This window comes from Lathyrus oleraceus, chromosome 7, assembly GCF_024323335.1.
Source record: "Lathyrus oleraceus cultivar Zhongwan6 chromosome 7, CAAS_Psat_ZW6_1.0, whole genome shotgun sequence".
In the NCBI taxonomy this organism is placed as follows: Eukaryota; Viridiplantae; Streptophyta; class Magnoliopsida; order Fabales; family Fabaceae; genus Lathyrus; species Lathyrus oleraceus.
Genome location: NC_066585.1, coordinates 339,363,154 through 339,376,145, shown reverse-complemented (window position 1 = coordinate 339,376,145; position 12,992 = coordinate 339,363,154). Strand labels below are relative to the sequence as shown.

The following is a 12,992-nucleotide window of genomic DNA, read 5'->3' as shown; positions in this document are numbered from 1 at the left end:
CAAATGCTTGGCTTGGCGTCTCCCAGATTTCGCCGTCCATTTCCACATACTTGAATGAGGACAGGTGGCTGACAAAGATGTCCTCTTCCCCGCAGACGGTAACAACCTGGCCTCCCCAGATATACTTCAACTTTTGGTGTAAAGTCGAGGTCACTGCTCCAGCAGCATGAATCCACGACCTACCCAACAAGCAACTGTATGCCGGCTGAATATCCATGACATAGAAAGTCGACTTGAACACCTCCGGACCTATCTTTACAGGAAGCTCAACCTCTCCGAACACGGCCCGCTTTGACCCATCAAACGCCCTCACTATCAAATCAGTCGGAGTCAGAATCAGCCCATCACAATTCAGCTTAGCCAGAGCCTTCTTTGGCAACACATTTAATGAGGAGCCGGTATTAACCAGCACATGCGAAAGCACGGCTCCTTTACACTCCATCGCGATGTGTAATGCCCGATTATGATTCCTCCCATCCACAGTCAGGTCCATGTCTGTAAAACCTAGCCCATGGCTGGCATGCACATTAGACACGACCGTTTCCAACTGATTAATTGTTATCTCCTGAGGAACATAGGCCTTCTTCAAAATTTTCAACAAAGCCTCCCTGTGCTCCTCAGAGCTTAACAGCAACGATAAGATCGATATCTTGGAAGGAGTTTGCTGTAGATGGTCAACCAACTTGTACTCAGACTTCTTGATGATCCTCAAGAATTCTTCTGCATCATCATCAAGCTTTTCTTCCGACCCCACCGGCGCCGGTGTCGCCACTGGAGTACCATCACTCACCACTGCTTTCCTTTTTCCCTGGCTAAAGCCTCGGCCTTTTCTTTTTTCTCTTTTTCTCCTTCTCCTCCCCTCAAGGCATCTGGTGCAAACAACCTCCCACTGCGAGTGAAACCGCTGGGACCGGCATTATCCACCTTTGAAACGGTGGTTTCACTTGCAGTCTGGTCTTCCACCTTCTCACCATTGCAGTATACCTCTCCACCATAATGCCATGGCACGGCATCATCTTTGTCATACGGAATTGGTCCAGGTACCGTGATGGTAACTGGAGTCGCCTCAGCAAGAGTAGACAAATCCACCGGATCAAAATAAATCGTTATGGTGAAGACCTCATCTCTCCCCTTATCAGCCTTCTCAATCAAAATACTCCCCTCGTCCATCAGACCCTGAACAGTCCTCCTCAACAATGAACATCCATTCTGAACAACAGTGCACTCAGCACAATCAATACCGCAGCCCGGGTGAACCCCATTTAACATCAATTGCCTCTTAACCTCAGCCAAAGGAGTCTTCAACTGATCAACAGTAGACAGCCCAACCCTACTCTCTTCAGAAATAGCATTCACCCCCCTTTGACCATGCGCGGGCATGGGATTAGCATTGACGTTGGGAGATGGTGCGAAGTTGATTGCTTTCGAATCCACCAAGTCTTGAACTACGTGCTTAAAAGCTTTGCAGTTCTCTACGTTGTGTCCGGGAGCACCCGAATGGAATTCGCATTTTGCATTTTCATCATAATTGGCTGGCCTTTGATCAGGTCTCAAAGGTGCCAAAGTTCTGAGTTGTACCAGCCCCAAATCCATCAACTTTTTTAACAAAAAAGAATAAGTCACCGGCGGCCTGTCAAACTGCCTATCATTCATCCTTCCCCTGACTTGGTACCCAGCCCTCTGAGGCCTCTGCTGAAAGGGTTGTCTCTGCTGTTGAGGTTGCTGCTGTTGCTGTTGCGGTTGTTGATTATCAGCAGGAATAGTTACCGCAGCAGTGTGCTGGAAGTAACGATCCCTACTGGGTCCTCTCTGAGCATATACCGCACTGGTATCCCCCTCTTTCTTCCTCTGACCATTACTGAAGGGCTTCTTCGATCCTGACGACGAAGCATTACCCTGAATCTTCCCGAGCTTCAACCAGCTCTCAATTCTCTCTCCGGCCATGACGATGTCTGAAAAGTTGGTCACAGGACAACCAACCATTCTCTCAGCGTACGCCCCTTGCAGGGTCCCCATGAAGAGATCAGACATTTCCCTGTCAACTAGAGGAGGTTGCACTCTGGCAGCCAACTCCCTCCACCTTTGGGCATATTCTTTAAACCCCTCATTATTCTTTTGAGACATACCCTGCAGCTGGGTACGACTCGGGGCCATATCAGCATTGAACTGATACTGTTTAAAGAATGCGTCCCCAAGATCTTGCCAATTCTTGATATCTGAGGACTTAAGCTTGGTATACCACTCCAGTGAGCCTCCGGACAGGCTGTCCTGGAAGAAGTACATCCACAGCTTTTGGTCCATGGTGTAAGCTGAGATCTTACGGACAAACGCCTGCAGATGAGTCTCGGGGCAAGTGCTCCCATTATATCTATCAAACGCGGGCGCTTTGAATTTCTGCGGGATCACAATCCCCTCCACAAGCCCCATATTTGACATGTTGACCACCCCAGGAGTGGCATAACTCTCCAAGGCCCTGATTTTCTCAGCCAGCAACTGAATCTCCTTGTTCTGTGGTGGGGCACCATACTGACCAAAAGGTTCATTGTGCATCGAGAACTGATCGGCCTCCCTATCTTCCTCTCTGTCGTCATCAACCCCGAAGAAAGGAGGGAAAAGACTATCTTTCAAGTTCTGACCCATCGGCCCAGGTTGACCACCGGCACCACCAAAACCTCCAGCATTATTATTCATCATACCCACGGTTGCTCTCTTGCCACCATCCCGAGAACCACCCAGCCCCTGGTTGGAGACACCATCCAGGTTCACACCACTGTTTGCTGCTGAAGCCCGCTCGAGCTTCTCGACTTTATCAGCTAGAGCCTTCTGACCAACTGCGAAACCTTGCATAATGTTGATCAGCTCGTTCATCTTGTCCTTCAGCTCGAGGATGTCTGTATTTGGGAGATCCATCAGTCTGGGAGTATTGCGCCGCGTGAAGTATCTGTGAGGACGGGTTGAGTGCAAAGGTACAGCTCTGCGAGCACGAGCAATGATTCCTGAAACAATCAAGCACGTTAGCAACAGATACCTGCAAAATAAAACACAAGTTATTATGATCATGCATGAATGCAGTGTTTATCCATATGCGGAACACTTTGTCTCTTGATCCTGGCTTCATCGAGACAAAATAATAACCCGGCAGCAATATTTTGATATTCAGCATTTGATTTCATCATACAGATCAGAGATATATGATTTAGCGAAATACCCCCAACCATGTGTGTGCTTGTGTGAGTGCATATGGTAAAGCAAATAAAGCTTGAAGATCAATCACTGAATGAAAATAACCATCACATAACAAAATGCACAATAAGTGCCATAGTCATACATCAAATCAGATACAGATTTCCAGAATCGAGAAAGAAATACAAGCAAATGAATTCCGTCAACAAGCCTGACGGTAATCCTCACAAATGATAAAGCTAGCCTGATGAGGGTCCCACAGAAGGTCCGATCTCATCAACCATCTTCGCAAACTCCGCGGAAAACCTGAGCTCGGTGTTCTCCTGCTGTAATCTCCCCACCTCTTTCTGGTGAATCTTCATCTGCCTGAAGTAATGATCCCTCTCAGCAAGGTAATGATCTCTCTCGGCGATGATCTTTGCTTTCTCCGCTTCCCACTCTGCAGCGAGGACTCTGGCTCTGGCGTCTCTCTGATCTCTCACGAGGATTTGCCTCCTCTTCTCATCTTCAATGACCTTTGAAGCTCTAGCCAATCTCTCTTTGGTGACGTCGTGCTCCTTTGTTGAAGATTCCAAAGCCTGACTGACCTTCCCATAGTAGGCAGTATCCATCTCAAAGCGCTTTGCTTCCAGGGCATGTCGCTTGTCTTGATCTTCCATCTTCCCTTTGATCTCCTGGTTAGCCATCTGAACCCGAGCAACAGTCATCTCCAATTCCGCTTTCTCTGCAAGCAACTGATCTCTCTCCCGCTTCATCTCTAGGAACTCATCCATACCAACAGAAGAAGGAGATTCCTCAACCAACGGATACCAAGGATCGACCACAGGAAATGGTAGACAAGTAAGCTCCACTCTCTTACTGAGCCAGTCATCGAACGGAGGAAAAGATCTGTTATTAGCTCTACCCCAAGAAACCTTGCCTTTCCTTTGAATGCTACGCCATGCCTCAGCTACCTGCTTCAACCTGGCCTGATTGCCCTCAGCTAGGAAGTACAAAGTCTCCTGAACCTCACTCTTGAACGGAGGAAGCTCCATAGCGAATCCCATTTGTCTCTTAAGAAGTGTCGGGTTATAATTAATGCAACCCTGCACTCCTAAAAGTGGCACATTGGGAAAACCCCTAAAACTGCAGATGAAATCTTGTCCAACCCCACTATTGTGAGTCCAAGCTATGTCCTTGGCCCTCAAACCCATCAGCTTGGTTGCCCAATTAACATTTTGGCCAAGCAGAACAAAAGCACCCTTGGAAGGCAAATAACCCATAAACCACTTGTATAGCAATTGAGCGCAACATCGAATCAACCCCCCTCGCCTCTTCTCGTTCCGATTGTGGACCGAGTAATAGACATCTCCGATCAAGGTAGGGATAGGATTCCTCTGAACAAACAAGCGAATGGCGTTAATATCCACGAAGCTCTTCTGGTTAGGAAACAGAATGATCCCATAAATGCCCGCAGCAATCAAAGCACAGACAGCTTTCCAATTACCCAACTCAGCATGCTCCTTAGCCTTAGCCTCTAGGAAACTCAGATGAAAACCAGGCAACTTCCCCTTCTCTTTCAGACTCTCCTTAACCATCTCCGGACTCAAATAAAGAGCACGGGAAATCCCTCCAATATCAGGCTCTTCCTTAGTAGCATAGAAAGGAACCTGATTTCTGATCTGAATGCCCAAGATATCAGCATAGTCCTCCATCAAAGGCCCCAATAAGTAATCTGGGAAGACGAAGCACCTCAAACCAGGATCATAGAACTGGAGGAGAGTATGAATGGCGCTCCTGTCTCTGTCAGTGAGTCTGAAAACCGTCTTCAGAATACCCCCATATGCCTCACGAAACATCCCCACATGGTCGGGTGTAATCAAAGCTATCATATCCTTCAGCACACTGATCTCTGGGTCAAAGAAGCTATACGCAACATCGTCCTTTAAATCGGGCCTCCTCATGTCTAAGAAGTCTCTCAACCAGGATCTCGATCAAAAACGTCCCTGCATATGGATAAACATGTGTTAGATGCAGATAAATGCAAAATGTGATGATGCTGATGAATGAATGCAATGCATTGCCATCCTCCAAGTCATCTGATCATCTGTTGCTCTGAATCACAGCCCTGATTTCTGAACTGATCACAACCATCTGAAGGAAAATGTAACCACAAATCCAACTCAAGGGTTCCGAAATAAACGAAAGATACATCACCATCATCATCAGACAACCTCTGAGCAGATACCCATAACCATCTCTGAATCGGCCCGGGGAATCCTGAAATAAACGGATCCCCACTGATAAATAACTTGGACAGCACTCCGGCGTCTCAGAAATAAATGGCCATAAATCTGACTTATAAATAGGACTCTGATCAACGGAACCAATAGTCACCATCAAAGTCACCATCTGAACATGCATCTGAAAGAATCACCCTCCCCTCACAGGTAAATTCTAATCAGGTCATCCTAAGGCGGACAATAGTCTCGACAATCGGGCAGAGATACTCAATGGGTTTGCCCTTTCGGGTGTGCCATTGTAGCTCTCTTGAGATCGTCTAAACCAAAGATCCGGGAAATGATCGGTCACCAGAGTCAATAGCTCAAAAGAGGTAACCCAACCAAAGTGGAAAACCCCGCTGAGGAAAAGCACTCTCAGATGAACCTCGTCCGGCTTGTGGTATGTCACGTCGCAACAGCATGCCCAACCGGCATGTGAGGAACGTGAGACCACACTAATCCTAGGTGTATACTCGGGCCTGGGTTTTAGCCCCACTCAGAACACCCACCCCAAAACAGAGGAACCACCTGCACAGAGGACGGCAACATGATAGTATGATGCATGCAAATATTTATGCAAATATATACACAGTCAGAATAATAAATGCAATAAATAAAGCACAAGCAACCTAAACTATCCTAGAACGCTAGGAGAGACTCGCTTAGGGAAGATGGACCAGCACAGGTCAACATCTTGAGAATCCCCAGCAGAGTCGCCAGCTGTCGCATCCGCGAAAAACAACCGGCGGGCTAAAACAAAACAACACAGAGCCGCCACCGTGCGTTATTTATCCCAAAAGAGGGAAAGGAAACGCTCGAAGTAAACCTGGAAAGAACATGGTCTCGCGACCAAAGAGAATGGGATCGGGAGTCGGTTATGCGTAGGGAAGGTATTAGCACCCCTACGCATCCATCGTACTCGACGGGATCCACGCTCAAAAGATAGGTTAAGGTTGCTAAAACATCACACACACACTGAAAACAACACAGGTGGAGGAAGAGGGAAGAGGGCTCGCTAGGATATCGCATCCTATGCCTACGTATCTTATCTGGAATGAGAATCAGAGCTACCGTAGTTCGGCTCACGCACGCCGAAACAAAACACACGCACAGACGCTGAGACATCAAAACAAACACAAGCAGGCAAACATGGAACCCGAACGCCAATCACTGGACTTACATCAGCTTCCGAACCAACAACCCACACTGGAACCCGAATGCCACTTGATGGACTTATATCAGCTTCCAAGCACACAACAAGAACAAACAACAACAAGTTACTAAGGAGTCGGGAACTCGAGCCTAGCAACTGTCAAGCAAACACACACAAAAAGAAAAGAAGTTTTCCCAGAGAAATCTCGCACGACCTCCTGCCTACGTACCTCATATGGTATGAGGATCATGGCAACGTAGTTCCCCTAAACAGGGGAGAAAATATCTCCTAACCAGAAACAAAGGGAGACACACTACTAGGGAGCTGGACTCGAGCCTAGGTGTTATCATGCATCATTGCCCTATGTTAAGGTTCACTATCTACTTGCACAACAGCAAGCTAATCCTAACCAGGAAAAACAAGCATGCAAGCATAAGCAAAACAAAGCAAACATTCACATTTAGCACACACTATATCTAGTCAGAAGTGGGCTCAAACAATGGGTTAGACTGCCAAGGCAAGTCATCTGTACAAGGGTGGTGTTAGCTCTTAACCCTGACATTGAGAGTCAGGGTGAAGCTGATGAAAGGTGAGTGAAGATTAGACTTCACAGCTCTTATCCCTGTCCAGGGAGAGCTTCAGACAAAGGAGCGTGGGTTCAGAAAGTGGGAACCCTTCTACACTCATGACTCTGACACAACTGTACAACTGTACAAGATCTTGGGTTTGTGTCCCAATGCATCAACACAGTGGTGTGAGCAGAGGGACGACTCAACAGAATAACGGGAGATAGATTACATATCTCTTTTATCCGCCAATTGCCTTAATCAAGGACTTTTCCTGCTTGGGGACAAAAATAAACAAGCACAATCATTGCCTCTTAAGGAGGACTTCAGACAGGTGCCTGGCCAAGTAACAGGCCAGGTCTTCCAGACTACATGGAGAAAAGAAATTCTACCTCAATTGGTTTATACAACCAAGCAACAGCAAGCAAGTTCTTAAAGAACTGTTAGCAACTAATGTACCTGAAATCAATCAAATACAGTAAGTATACCAGACAAACCAAAAGTAAACATCAAAAGTCAACAGTTAACACAATGTACAAGCAATGCCATGTGCAAAGCACAATCAACTCAATTGAGCCAAGCATCCTACAAAACACACAAGTTAGTTTACAACAAGCAACCAAACTCAATTCAATCAACTTGCATTTTTCTCCTTAAGGCATTTGCATCTCAAACTTGAAAAGCAAACTCAAACATGAGAAACAAGACCACTAGGCCAAGCCTAGGGTCCAAAGGAGATGAAAAAATCAAAACAGCAAGTGAAAATTATCCAAAATCACAATCAAACAATTTAGAAACAAATCCAATTGGTCCCATGCTCATATCATTCACCATTATCATTTCATGCACAAAAAGGCACCAAACATGCAATTTGCAACCTCAAAGGACCAAACAGAATGATCATCATCAAAAGCATACCAAAACATTTCAATAAATTCCACAAAAATTTAAGTCTAAACAGAACATATCCAATGAATAGCATATCAAATTTCAGCTCATTTGGATCAAAGGAAGTAGGTCAATAAAAATCAAAAAGTCCAGACAAGTTCAAGCAAGCCAACACAAGGCATCAAAACAAGCATCAACTTCCAATAATCATAAAACAGTGACAATACATGATAAATGAATTGGACCAAAACCACAATGACCTATAATGTGTCTAGAATTCACATGTCAAATTTCACATCCATCCAATTAATTACCAGAATTTCACAAGCCAAATACAAACAAGTGTCACAAAAAATCACAAAATGACCCAACAGGGGAGGAAATTCCAATCAAATAGGAAATGTCATCAATAAATCCAGAAAAATTCACATGTGTTCTCAACATACATATGCTCAATCATGCAAAAATTTGGCTCAATCCAATGTCCCTAAGCAAGGCAAATAAAATCATGAAGTTCATCAAGCTTGGTGTGACACAAATTGTCACACCTCTAATCGAAAATTCATATCTCATCAACCAGGGATCCAAAAATTACAAACTACATACCAAAATCACCATAAAAGAGTCCAGAATAAGCAAAAACAATTTCAAACATTTCTATGGAAGCATCATCATTTTATGAATGAAATGGCAAAGCATGTACAAATTGCACACATCCAAACAAACCCTAAGCAATTTATTTTTTCACACGTGCACAAAAATATTAAAAATCACCATTAAAAACTACACATCACAAGGAGAATAATGCAAAAAACCTCACAAAATTTGGACAAGAAATGAATCAGTTATGAATTTTCTAAATCATAGATCAAAAATGAAATGGAAAATGAAAAAGAAAAAGAAATAATGAAATAATATTAAACTGAAAATGGCAATTTTGTAATATTCTGCAACGCAAGCAAAACGACGCCGTATTCATTTATTCAGTGGCGCGCTCTCATTGGCTCTTGGAAGCGGGAAACACGTTTTTGAAAAGGAAATGGAAAAATATGGATCAAACACGCGCGCGAGCTTGCTCTTCATCAAGAACATCACCAGAATTCCAGAAAATCCTCAAGAACTTTTTCTCACCAAAATAAATATGCTATACATCAATGAAACCGTCTGAACACGCACATCACAAATATGCAATTAGTTTGACCTAACTCTAACTGTGCTAAGCAAATCGAACAAAAATAGGTTTGCACATCAAACTTCCAATCAAGATTTCTCTCTCGATACTCAACCAAATCCAAAACCACAAACAGCATGATAATCTATGTTGAGAGATCTATCTAAGCCACATGATAATTCAAGCAATTAAAGAGATCGAGATTTTACCTCTTGGAGATGGCATATCGTGATTCTTGCTCTTCAACGTCCAACAAGCCAAAACAGACGAAGATTATTGATGTGGAAGTTGAATGAAACGAATGCCTTAGCTCAACAATGCTCCAGATGCAAGAATTATGAAATTGCCATGGTAGATCAAGCTTCCAACAGTCACGATTATGCAAGCTTTTGTCCTTGATTTGATGAAACAGATGCACACAAGTGATTGGAGAAGGTAGATCCAACACGAATTCACACTATGAATGAAGAATTGTGATGAAATTGATGAAAAAGTGTGTGAAAATTTTGAGAGAATTTGGAGGTTTTTGGAGGGAAAAGTAGTTAGATCTTGAAATGTGCAATGTGATTATCAATTCTGTTATAATTAACCTCTTATACCAATGCTTAATCCACTTTTTAATCTCAATTAGCAAAATTGGAAATGATTAGCACAAATGTAGTTTTAAGTGAAATGTCAAAAATGCCTTTGCCAAACCAGCCAATGTAACAGTGCAATATCAGTTCAAGCAAGTTCTATTTGGTATTTGGGATGTGTTGGAATTGGTCTTGTGTGCAAAATCCATGTAATTTGAAATTTCACCATTTTACACACCAATTTTCAAAGTGATCACTTGAAAAATGACCTTTTGCCATGATTATTTTTGATGAAATTTGATCATGCATCATGAAAGTACATGTGAAATGTGGTTTTCTCAAAGAAAGATCACTCAATTTGGCCATTCCATGTGAAAGTTATGCCACTTTGAATTTAGGCATTTTTGGAAAATGATTTGATCATAACTTGCCAACCACACATGAGAAATTCATGTTCTTGGACTTTTTGGAAAGGTGAGAGCAAGATCTACAACTTTCATGTTGAATAAAATTTCATTTGAAGCATTTTTGGACACGTAATTTTGAGGTGAAAAACTTTCCATTTTTGGAAACTTTCATTTACAAGTCACTTTCCATCTTTGGAAACTTTTCTCCTGACTTTATTTTCTTCATTCTTGATGTTTGAAATGCCAAATGAAATTTGTTTCAACATGAATGAAGTGTATCCAACCCTCTCCCACCTCCAAATCCATCAATCCTGGCACAGTTGACCACAGTTAACTTTTCTGATTGATAGATGAATTTGGCTATGCACTGATCAAGTTGAGCCCCAATCCTCTGATGAAATGGCTCAATGATGAAACCCTAGCTTCCATAAGCTCAATACAATCATGAAATGATCCCCATATCCATTATAGACCCCATCTCCTTGCCAAGCCCTGATTGGCCCAATACAACTGATTCAATTGATTAGGGTTGACCAGTGGTCAAAACCCTAATCTTAAGGTATCTGATCAATCTCTTGAATCTCTTGGATGATAACAAAACCATGATGATGATGATGTACCATTGCAACCAAGATGAAGATAAATCTCCTTGAGATCCAGAAACTCTAATTTGAATCACACATCCTCAGATGACTAGTGATCCATTCAATAAACCCTCAAGCTTGAATCTCAACCTCTTCATTTCCTGATCAAGACTTATGAGGATGACTTGCACAAAGTTGCCACATGATATGCAATATGCAATGCCTAATGACCTAACAAATGATATGCAATATGTTAAGCTAGTCCCAAGAGAGGAGGGCAAATTTTGAGGTGTTACACCTAATTATCTAGGTCATTTTCTATTAACGAAGTTGTTGACGAAGACGATGGTTGAAACGACGGAGAAGATGGGGATCCAATGGAGGATAGTGAACATACCTTCCGCCAGACACAAATGGTTTACATATGACGTCATCTCCCATTTGGCTCTTATAAGTGGCAACAAAAGTGTGCTTGTACTCTTTCAAAACTCTCCATCATTGTGAGGACCGGATTCACCCGAGAACGTGATATTCCTCTTGCAAATTAAGTTTTCTTTCTTGCTTCCAAGGCTCTTCAATGTGTCAGGCAAGTACTTTATATTTCATGCAGCGAAGTCTCCTTTCTTTCTTTACCCTTGATTTGGGCCTTAGGCCTCAAATGGAGCCCAAAGTGATTGTGCTTCTCATACTTAGACCGAGTGCACCTCCTTGTCGGTTGAGCCTTGATGATCCTTTCCAAATTCAAGGCCCAAACCGGTTTTGGAGTTCATCTTCCCTTGTTTTTGTTGTCATTAGTTTTAATTAGGATTTTTTTAGATTAGATTAGTTTTAGGATTATATTAGTATTATTTTTAGAATATTATTAGGTTGATTAGAGATTAATTCTAGTTAATGGATCTTAGATGTTGATTTTAGAATTAGAGTTTGGAATATTATTTGGATTAGATTAGATTAGTTTTTGGATTAGATTATATTAGTTTTAGAATTAGATTAATTAGAATGTTAGATTTTTAATCATAGATTAACCAAAATATTATTGTTTGATTTTAATTTCGGATTGTTATCTTGATATTGTTTGTGAATATTAATTTTAGATATTGCTTTTTTTATAATATTAATTCTAGTATTAACTTTATATTCTCTTATATTCTTCGATTTTGATTAATTATAACTTCTAATTTCTAACATCTAACAATTAACTCCTAACTCTTTACATTTTCGCACCTAACTCCTAACATTTTATTCTTGTCATTTTATTCGCTTTATTTCCGCTTCATATTATGCATCCATTAACATTCTTCACTTCATCTTGAAAATTGACTTAAAACGGACTAAACATAAAAAAATGGAAAAGGACAAAGATAATAAGACCTAAGCGTGGAATGGACAATGGATCATGGACTTAGAGATTTCTTGTAGCACCCTTGCATTTGGACTTGGACCTGTGTGATTGACCTATGCAACCTGGAGTTTCCGAGGACTTGTAATATTTTATTGCAAGAATGGAGAGCATTTATGGCACTACCTTAGGGAGACATGCTTTGTAATTCAATTATCCAATTGTTAGTATAGGACACACTTGCACACACAAGGCTTTCTCTTGGGCTACCTGACAATGAGACCTTTTATTTCCTGTAATCCCTTGTACTTTTCATGTCCCCCCCTTTTTGGGTGTACTTTTTTACTTGCTTTTCCTTATCCTTCTTTATTACTTGTCAGTCATCCATTATACATCAGGAGAGATCACTATTTCATAATCAATAAGCAAACCCTTGATCCAATGTCAAGCGGTCTTTTCTCAAATCAAAATAAAAAACATAATAAGAGGCGATTAGGATTGTATGTCACGAGCCTTAAATGGTAAAGAAGGGACGAGAATGGAGCTTTCCTACACTCGTTCTGAATATCTTAAACACAAGATGTTTGGCTTGGTAGTTCGAAGTATTCACCTTTATCCATAGTCCTTAGTTTAATCCGAAGTCAATAACACTTTATTTTCAAAACCTAAAAACAACACCAACTAATTTAAACCTTTTGTTTGACCCTTAGGGCATCACTTTCGAAAACCCTTTTCAAGGTATAAAATCAACAAAACAAACAACATTTTGTACCCATGAACTACGGGGCTCTGATTTCTCACTTCAACAAGTGAGCATACGTAGGCACGAGGACCCAAATCCTTGGTGAGCACACTAATTAAAAAT

General features: G+C 42.0%; 1 pseudogene; it reads left to right on the top strand.

The window, feature by feature from the left end:
- The window catches only part of LOC127103717 (uncharacterized), a 70,177-nt pseudogene extending 58,514 nt beyond the window's left edge, over window positions 1–11,663 (top strand).
- Window positions 11,664–12,992: the final 1,329 nt, after the last annotated feature.